The sequence below is a fragment of the Haemaphysalis longicornis genome, unplaced genomic scaffold (genome assembly GCF_048455015.1).
Source record: "Haemaphysalis longicornis isolate Haplotype H1 unplaced genomic scaffold, Haemaphysalis longicornis Haplotype H1 scaffold_10, whole genome shotgun sequence".
Taxonomy (NCBI): domain Eukaryota; kingdom Metazoa; phylum Arthropoda; class Arachnida; order Ixodida; family Ixodidae; genus Haemaphysalis; species Haemaphysalis longicornis.
The window spans coordinates 48,526,776-48,535,200 of record NW_027526204.1 but is presented as its reverse complement, the minus strand read 5'-3'; the positions used below and the strand labels follow the sequence as shown (position 1 = coordinate 48,535,200).

The window sequence follows — 8,425 nt, the reverse complement described above, 5'->3', positions numbered from 1 at the left end:
CAACGTGCAAGAGCGAGCTGGTGACAAAAAGACCAACTACAGCGAAAAGTTACGAGCCCCGAAGTCTCTCTCAACCTGTGGCATGCACCGCTGAGGTCTCTTGTGACGGAATTTTAAACTCCACAGGAGTGCAGTATTTTTATTCAAACCGTTTAAGAACACGTCATTTCAGCCAACGCAGCACCTAGCAGAGTGTCGTCACAACTGGCCGCCACTGCGGCAAACTTCCGGATATGACGTTTGACTCAGGACTCCCGTGCAGCGGCGTCTCTCCCCAGTAGCCCTATTACGGGTGGCCTCACGCGAGTGCGCCGCTTAATTCTTGCCGGTTGCATGAATATTGTGCTCGGGCTTTTGCAAAATGCGAGAAGCTGAAGAACATAGTGCAAATTTAATGCGCAAAAAATTTAGACAGAAGACGAATGACACAAGGACAAGCGCTACTGAAGCTTAGAGTGTCCCGCACGAAATCAGGAAGGACGATGTCACCATCAGTGAAGATGTCCCCTGCCGAAGCAGGCGGAGTGCTGGTTCAATTGGACCTAAGCACCAAGAGAGTCCTTCGCTACATACTGTCTGCAGTGGAGTCAATTTCCGCCTTGTATTCTTGCCATCGTGGGTTCCAAGTGGAGTTCGTGGGTTCGGATCCCACCTGGCGGGCATTTTTTCTCTCTTTTTTTTTCTCCACTTTCTCTCTTTCCAAATTCTTTATCTGTTTCAATCACCTACCACATCCTCCCCTTTGCTTTCCGAGGTTTTCTTCGCTGCCAACTTTATTTCTGTCTTATTCTCAACGAGCCCCCCATTTCCTATTCTGATTCGCTACATGCATAGCGAGGGCCTCTGTTCTGGCAGTCTTAGTGCCATAGGAAGCTTAAGAGGGTTCAACACTGGTCGACCACTCTTGACATGTCGTAGACACTCGAGTCACTGCCCAGGGGTTAAAAAGAAGGTCCCCTTCACCCCGAGTAGTCCGAGTGGCGCTGGCTACCACCCCCAAGCACAGGAAACAAAATTACCTTAACATAAATACCCCAGAAAGTGGGGGGGAAATCGCCCCGCCGGTAGCGTAGTGGTTATCGCAAAAGACCGGTATTCTGGAGATCGTGGGTTCGGATCCCACCTTGCGGGCATTTTTTCACTTTCTTTCCAAATTCTTTATCTGTTTCAATGACCTACCACATCCTCCCCTTTGCTTTCCGAGGTTTTCTTCGCTGGCAACTTTATTTCTGTCTTATTTTCAACGAGCCCCCCATTTCCTATTCTGATTCGCTACATGCATAGCGAGGGCCTCTGTTCTGGCAGTCTTAGTGCCATAGGAAGCTTAAGAGGGTTCAACACTGGTCGACCACTGTTGACATGTCGTAGCCACTCGAGTCATGGCCCGGGGGTTAAAAAGAAAGGACCCCTTCACCCCGAGTAGTCCGAGTGGCGCTGGCTACCACCCCCAAGCACAGGAAACAAAATTACCTTAACATAAATACCCCAGAAAAGGGGGGGGGAAGTCGCCCTGCCGGTAGCGTAGTGGTTATCGCACCAGACCGGTATTCTGGAGGTCGTGGGTTCGGATCCCACCTGGCGGGCATTTTTTCTCCACTTTCTTTCCAAATTTATCTGTTTCAATGACCTACCACAGCCTCCCCTTTGCTTTCCGAGGTTTTCTTCACTGCCAACTTTATTTCTGTCTTATTTTCAATGAGCTCCTCATATAATTTTATTCAAATGGTTAACGAAGGTCAGTGTAATATGTGCTGATGACACCAGCTTATTTCTTTTGGGTACTGATGCTAACCCTTTAATACTTAAGGCTAATCGTCTGCTGTATAAATTACCTGAACGGTCCGTGAAAAATGCACTCACTCACTCACCTCACTGAAAACCAAAGCAATAGAAACTAAGGATAGAAGAATTCTGAGAAAAAAAGCCGCTTATTTGGGGAATTCTCAAACTTTTTCCAAATTTGGGAATTTTTATTAAAAGGACTTCGCTCTGCAAGCCAAAGACGAATACGTTAATCATTTGAGAGTATGCAAAGTCTTTCCATAAATAAACTAGGGAAATAGCTCCAGTACGTTTTGTTTAACAGCAGTAAAAGTTTCCAAATTTACGCAAGCCTCTCAACGCGCCAGTGACTCGAGCCGGCTTTGGGATTTTTTTGAGAAAGGGTAAATTTTTTTTTTCACAAAAAAACTTCACATATGTTTCCCCCTGCGCACAAGGAGCTATATACAAGATTTTCGTCAAAATTTCAGTTGTCGACCGGACACACCTTTGCGATCTCATGAAAACACCCTTCAGTGGGTACAACACCCTCAGGTATACATGTCGTGTGGCACGGATGTTATCAGTTGATGCACCACTGTCAGAGGTAGCAATGGCCGCGGCGGCACCTTTTCTGATGGAGGCAAAAAGCGAGAACGTCCGTGTGGGTCAGACTTGGGCGCGCGTTAAAGATTTGCAGGTGGTCAAAATTAACCCGGATCCCGCCAATACGGCGCGCCTCACCGCGTGAGCAGCGACGGAGCGTTAAAACCTCATAATCAATCTAGTCACAGGCAGCACGGTAATCTTGCCCAGGGAGTTTACTGGATCACTCCACACAAAGGTAGAATCAACTGGGTCGCGAGAGCCATCACTACTGGTGCACGCAGCAGCTGGGAGATAATCAGCAGCGTTCCAGGACTTCTGAAGCATTTATGATGTGGTTCCGCACGGCGTCGTCAGGGGGCGTGGTCCAGGAAGAAGCTTGTCTGCGTGCGTAAACAACTACTCATCCGTGTGACCAAACTTAATGCAGGGGTGAGAACGCGGTGTGGGGCAGTTACGCTGTATATTTCCCATGCGCTCACACCGATGACGCAGGAATTTCCGACCAGAAATCAAGGCAGGACTCAAGTACATGAATGCCAAAGATAGTACATGAGGCACATTACTTCAACAGTATCCGCAAGTTTCCAAACGACGTCCTCGTTTAGCGTTCGCATGTGTTCCATTCCCGAGACTCTCCAACTTTCCGTTGAAATGGACATGACCTTGACGTACGGCACAAGCGCTTCACGCATGTACACGTCCTCGAGACGTTCTCGAAGCCAGAGAAGCCTCATGCGCACTTCCTTGGGCTCGGGTTCAATAACCATGCGGGGGCGATCTTTGACCATTCATTTTCCAGCACTCACAGGCTTCACCTTGGCCGCGGCGGATCGGCAAGTCACCACCAGGACGTAGGACATTCGAAATTGTCCAATAGAAATTCTCCAACAGAAATTCTTTTGTTGAGAGCAATCATGCCTTTTATGACATCTCCGAAATCCTGAGTGAGCTATTGGTGTCCAGCGAGTCCCGCGTAAGGAAAAACAGAGTTCAGAACGAGCTTTCACGGTTGGCAGTCGAGGCATAACTGTACGGTACGTATTACTGCTGGCGGAAGCCTGGACAGTACCTCGGCCAGAGGCCGATGGCCTTTGTATAGGAGAGCATTGAAAAACGCAACAATTCGGTACGTCGGTACGCCGTCTTTGTACCCAGTTCATTTAAACCTCGTATAGCAAGCACGTGCATATAGTATGCTCAACTGAGCCACAGGTAGCGCCACACGCCATGGTACCCTATGGGATATGGTTTGCGAATGTGCGCCCCAGGGCGGCCTTGTGTAGGAGCACAGTGCTTTTCTTTGTGTTTTATTACAGGATTCCCGCCACACCTACGTTCAAGTATTCGGGATGCCTTTTATATTAAAGCCTATTGCTTTGAATCCCCAAGCAGCAGATGCCGATTGCCAATGATTGGGAACCCCATGGGTCCCCATTCGCTTCCGAGCTATCGGCCACTCATCGGTAACTCGGCTGAAAGATTGATTGGGCGCCAAGGAAACGGCGACCGCAAGTAGCGTCATACGGAAATCCCATCGGAGGCCCATTTAGCAGACCCATAAAAGCGGTTATTGGCCACGCGCTTGCCGAGGGCGTGGCGTGTGCAAACATGACGGTTAGAGCGGTTAACAGGCAACAGATTAACGCAGCAAAAGTATTTACTTAAAGAGCCAGAACACCACATCATGAAACACCGCCTTCTCAAACTACAGTGCAGCGTATTCAAAATAGCGAGCCAGATAGTGTTACACGTTCTCTAGGAATTGATCATTTGTGCAACCAAACGCCACGGTGTCCGACGGACTACGTGCTGTTGTGCCCTTGCGCGGTGCTTTTTCTACGCGGTCGGGGAGGTGGACGGCACTTCGCTGCGCCGGCTGCATCTTTTTTGTGGCATTTTACCCGCCGTAGTACCCCTTTAAGTGTCTGCAATGTGTGTTTTGTTGTCGGTGGCTGTGTTTAAAATATATCTGCCTTGGTGGAATAACGCCGTTTGCTTACTGCGGCCGGCCGCTGAAAATCAGTCACCATTTCATTTTTGTGTGCGCGGTTTGGGAGAGCTCGCGCTCGTTCCCGCCTAAACTTCAGCTCGCGTTTATAACGGTTGACGCTTAGTCTTGTTGGTTCTTGCGAAGAATTACGCGAACACATACATGTGCTTCTATTTGTTTGACAAGCCGCCGTACTCCCACTGCAGGCTGACGACGTTCAGCATGCGTTGAAGCAAGACTGGTGCACGCAGTATGAGAGTTATGAATGTATAAGGTTGGCTTCAATAAACGCTAGCTCTAAATGAAACTTTCGTTTCTTTATTTTTGTTAGCTACGTAGGGCCGAGCGACAAAGTAATTACACTGCCGCTGGACTTCTCTGTCGGTTTCATTCGCTTCTGGCGCGCCTGACGAGGCAAAAGTGAGCGACGGCGACATCAACACATATCAGTTAGGTTGGTAGCGTCGCTCGGAATTATCGCTTTGTTTGGGTACCCGTTAAGGATATAATGCAATAAAAGGTCACAAGGATGCTCATCTAGCTCCAGTTTGGCAAAGATGTCTTGCGAAAAAACTTGAAAATGCCTGTGTTCCCAACCAATTGTGTAATGCGTTGCCTTGTAGTCTCTGATCCCGCGTTGTTAGAAAACAAAACTGACTTTAACAAAACATTGACGGAACGATATTTCTGTCGGTTGCGATTGTTTGTGTGTATACAGTGGGCACAAAAAAATTCCACGGAAATTCTGGCGTGTTGCTTTGTCTCGGAATTCTTATGAAGCATCTTTTCAGTGAAATTCCACTGTTTCCTTTCAAACGAGTCAAGTAACTGCTGTCGTAAAGCAGAGTACTGAAAAATTGGTTTAAGTGCAGCACGTTTCATGTTTCAGAGTGAGTGTTATCAAGCTGAAAGTTTAGGCTAAATATTTTCATAGGTGCATGCGTTAAGGAGTGTGCTAAGTATCGCATACTGTATTTAGTAATCAGCGTGAATTTACTATTGTAGTGAAGGATTTTTTTTGCGTATTACAGGCGCGACGACGTAAAGGTGTTTCCCGTGGACAAGTGGCGGATGCAGCAGAAAGAACAAGTCTTCGAAGCTGGACTATTCTATAATAGTGCTTTTGAACTAATATTGTTTTTGGAAGATCGGCGAATTACCGAGGAAGAGAATCTTGTTTTCTTACGCCTGAATGCTTATGTTTCGTAGGCATCTCAAGCAGCTAAACGAGGCATGGATTGGATCGCGCCTCATGAGCTTTTTTATTTTTAGTCTACTATTGTCATTGTGGTTTACTTTCGTGATTAAGTTTTGAACAAACTTATTTCGTATTCTTGCCACTGTTAAGTCGGGTTTCTCGTTGTAAATTTGATGTGCATAATAAAAAAAACGTGAACAGAGATTTGGTGCGTTATGTTCAATTGTTTTTGGGAAGTCACGTAATTGCTTTACAAAGTCGATGCAGTTCATTTATTGTGCCTTGCGGCTTCATTTCTGTTTTATACATGCCATTGTACAGACAATACTTAATGCGTGCGCATTAAATAATTTTCTGTATAATGGCATGTATAAAGCAGAAATTGGGCCGCGAGCGAACTCATAAAATAGGCAATGGCCAGAAAGCCAGAAATGTTCATGAAAATAGCATGTTGTGCACGCATTGGCATTATCATGGTAACATGCTTTGCTAAGCATTGTCCAATATTGGCCTTGCAGAGCTTGGCCAATTGTTGTTTTGTCACCTTTCCCAAACACCAGCCAATAATGGCGGCCGAGGTATTGCCAAGCTCAGACACATTGGCCACTCGTTGGGCTTAGCACTTCCTGCTGCTTGAGCTCCTATTGCAAAAACTAATAAACTCAATTCAGCTAAAATCACCGGAGCTATACAAGACGAAAAATCGCGCTTCCGTCGTTCCCTTTCAATTCAACTACCGCAACAAAAGCTAACAATGGGGGTCAAAACTTACGTTTTAGCGCCCCATTATTTTTACTCCTGAAATGAACCAACTAGCTCAGCGCGTTTTGTTAATTCGCTGGTAAACCGCGCGTTTATATCTACACCTGCTCCCAACGGCAGTAACTCCCAAAAAGGTCCGCCACAGGCTGCCTTCAGGGGCTGCTTTTGGTCCCCATCTTTGCCTGGGCGCCATTGTATCAAGAGGGTGTCGAAAAGACGCTTATTGCCATCCAACATTTCCGAAGAAAGTCGCAATCAATAGGAACAGGCGTTTAACAAGAAAACGTTCAATTGAAGTGGAGAATACGATAAGGCTTCCATCGGGGTATCTGTGAATTGCTCTCCAGCTTTACGCAAAAATAGAAGCCTAACGACAGGGAGAAATGGCTGATTTCACTATTTATTCCTGCGACCAGAGAGCTTCGTTCGCCGTCGAACAAAAGTGGAGATGGGTACAAAGTGCGTGATTTGTCAAATGAAAAGTTGCACAGAGCGTATACAGTCTCCATCGAGAGATGCCAGAAGGTCGCGCATCCTAATTGATCTTCAGTCGTGCACTAGGTGCTGCTGCAACGCGTAAACAGCACCGCCGATTCCTTTTAGAGAACGTCTCGTTGATGATTCCCCGTAATTACGGAAGTACTTTCCGGCTGCAGCAGTTATGCTACGCGAATCGCAACATTCCGGAACTGTTCGCTCAACGCAATGATCATAAACTGCAGCTATAGTTTCCAACTTAGTTCATTGTAACCGATATAGAACAGAATGGAGACGACAAAAACGGATCGCTACAACTGCGCTGGAAAGGTGCATCCTCTGGTGCATTTACAGCAAGCATTAACTACTTATCGCAATCTTCATGATGCCCGCATTGCTCACCTCAGAGCTGGATGACAGGGTGCCGTAACATAGAAAAATCTCGGGCCTTCTACACTAACATAATACCTGGGGAGGGGCGAATCGTGCAGTGTATAAGTGTATTCTTGGCGCCCTGGCGTTTTTGCCAATGGAATTGAAACCGTTGGGTGTATTGGTATACAGCTTTGCTGTAAAAGTCTCTTGTCTTTGACGCATGAAGCTCTCTAGCGCGAGGCGCAAACGAGTGTCCCGGTGTTTTGAGTACGCGTTACGAAGCGCTCCAGCGCGAAGCGTAAATGACTTTAATGGTGTTCCAGTACAGTGACTACATGAAACGACAATTACGACGACGATAACAGCAGACGCCAAAAGCCGCAGCCCCTAAGGGGCTTCGCCCCTAATACTGATGTGTTCTCTTGATAGCAACGGGTTCTGTGAACTCTTAGCCATTGTACGCGCCACAAACTGGTATGAGTCCTCATATTACGTGCTTTACTGGACGGATTCCAAAGGGTCATATCAGATCTCCAATACAGGCCCATTTCAAATGTTGATGATGACAGTAAACGAGTTTGTAAATGCTTTTAGCGCCCCATCTTTTAGGTGAAAGTAAAAATTCCTCTTATCACCACGGGGTAGTTAACTTTAAGCTGTCAAGGGGGCCTCGTAAGGCGGACCCATAGGTGCCGCTAGTGCCATGCGGGTGCTTAGGTTGTGAGAAGCTTTAGAATCACGCTCGGTTAGGTGGATTGGAGGCAGACCTCAAGACATTTGTATTTAATATGGGGCGCACATGCGCCAAAATTAAGTGAAAAGTGCAAGGTGAAAGCCCAGGATATTTTGTTTAGTATTTTTATTTCCAGTAGGTTTCATCTACGCACATTTCGCGGTATATCGTGTATTTTGCTGTCGTTCCGCACCTTTTCTGGTACGCCTCCTCACAAGCTTTGGGTAGGCTTTTTACCTTCTGTTCCCACACGTGCAGCTCACATGCAGCGGAGCCTGAAAAAAAAAATATTCAGTTAATGCACTGCACTCCGAGGCAACCATGCTATTTGTGCTGAAACATGCCTACATATTCACTTTTGAGAAAAATAAAGCTGGTAGATGTTCTCCTTTGTCAGAAAACACATGAGGTACATCCGCTAAAAAGAACATTGAACTAGAAGCGCTTTCATGTAAGTTGAATCATAGGGTTTTTTTTCTGCATATTAAATGGCTGCATTAGATTCAAACGTGTTCTTTCG

At 46.5% G+C, this 8,425-nt stretch overlaps 1 long non-coding RNA gene across 1 annotated transcript in view; it reads right to left on the bottom strand.

The window, feature by feature from the left end:
• Positions 1-8,025: 8,025 nt before the first annotated feature.
• The window catches only part of LOC144158470 (uncharacterized), a 52,886-nt gene continuing 52,486 nt past the window's right edge, over positions 8,026-8,425 (bottom strand). Inside the window, exon 5 of the long non-coding RNA XR_013320074.1 lies at positions 8,026-8,180. This is a non-coding gene — a long non-coding RNA (uncharacterized LOC144158470). The remainder of the gene's footprint in view (positions 8,181-8,425) is intronic.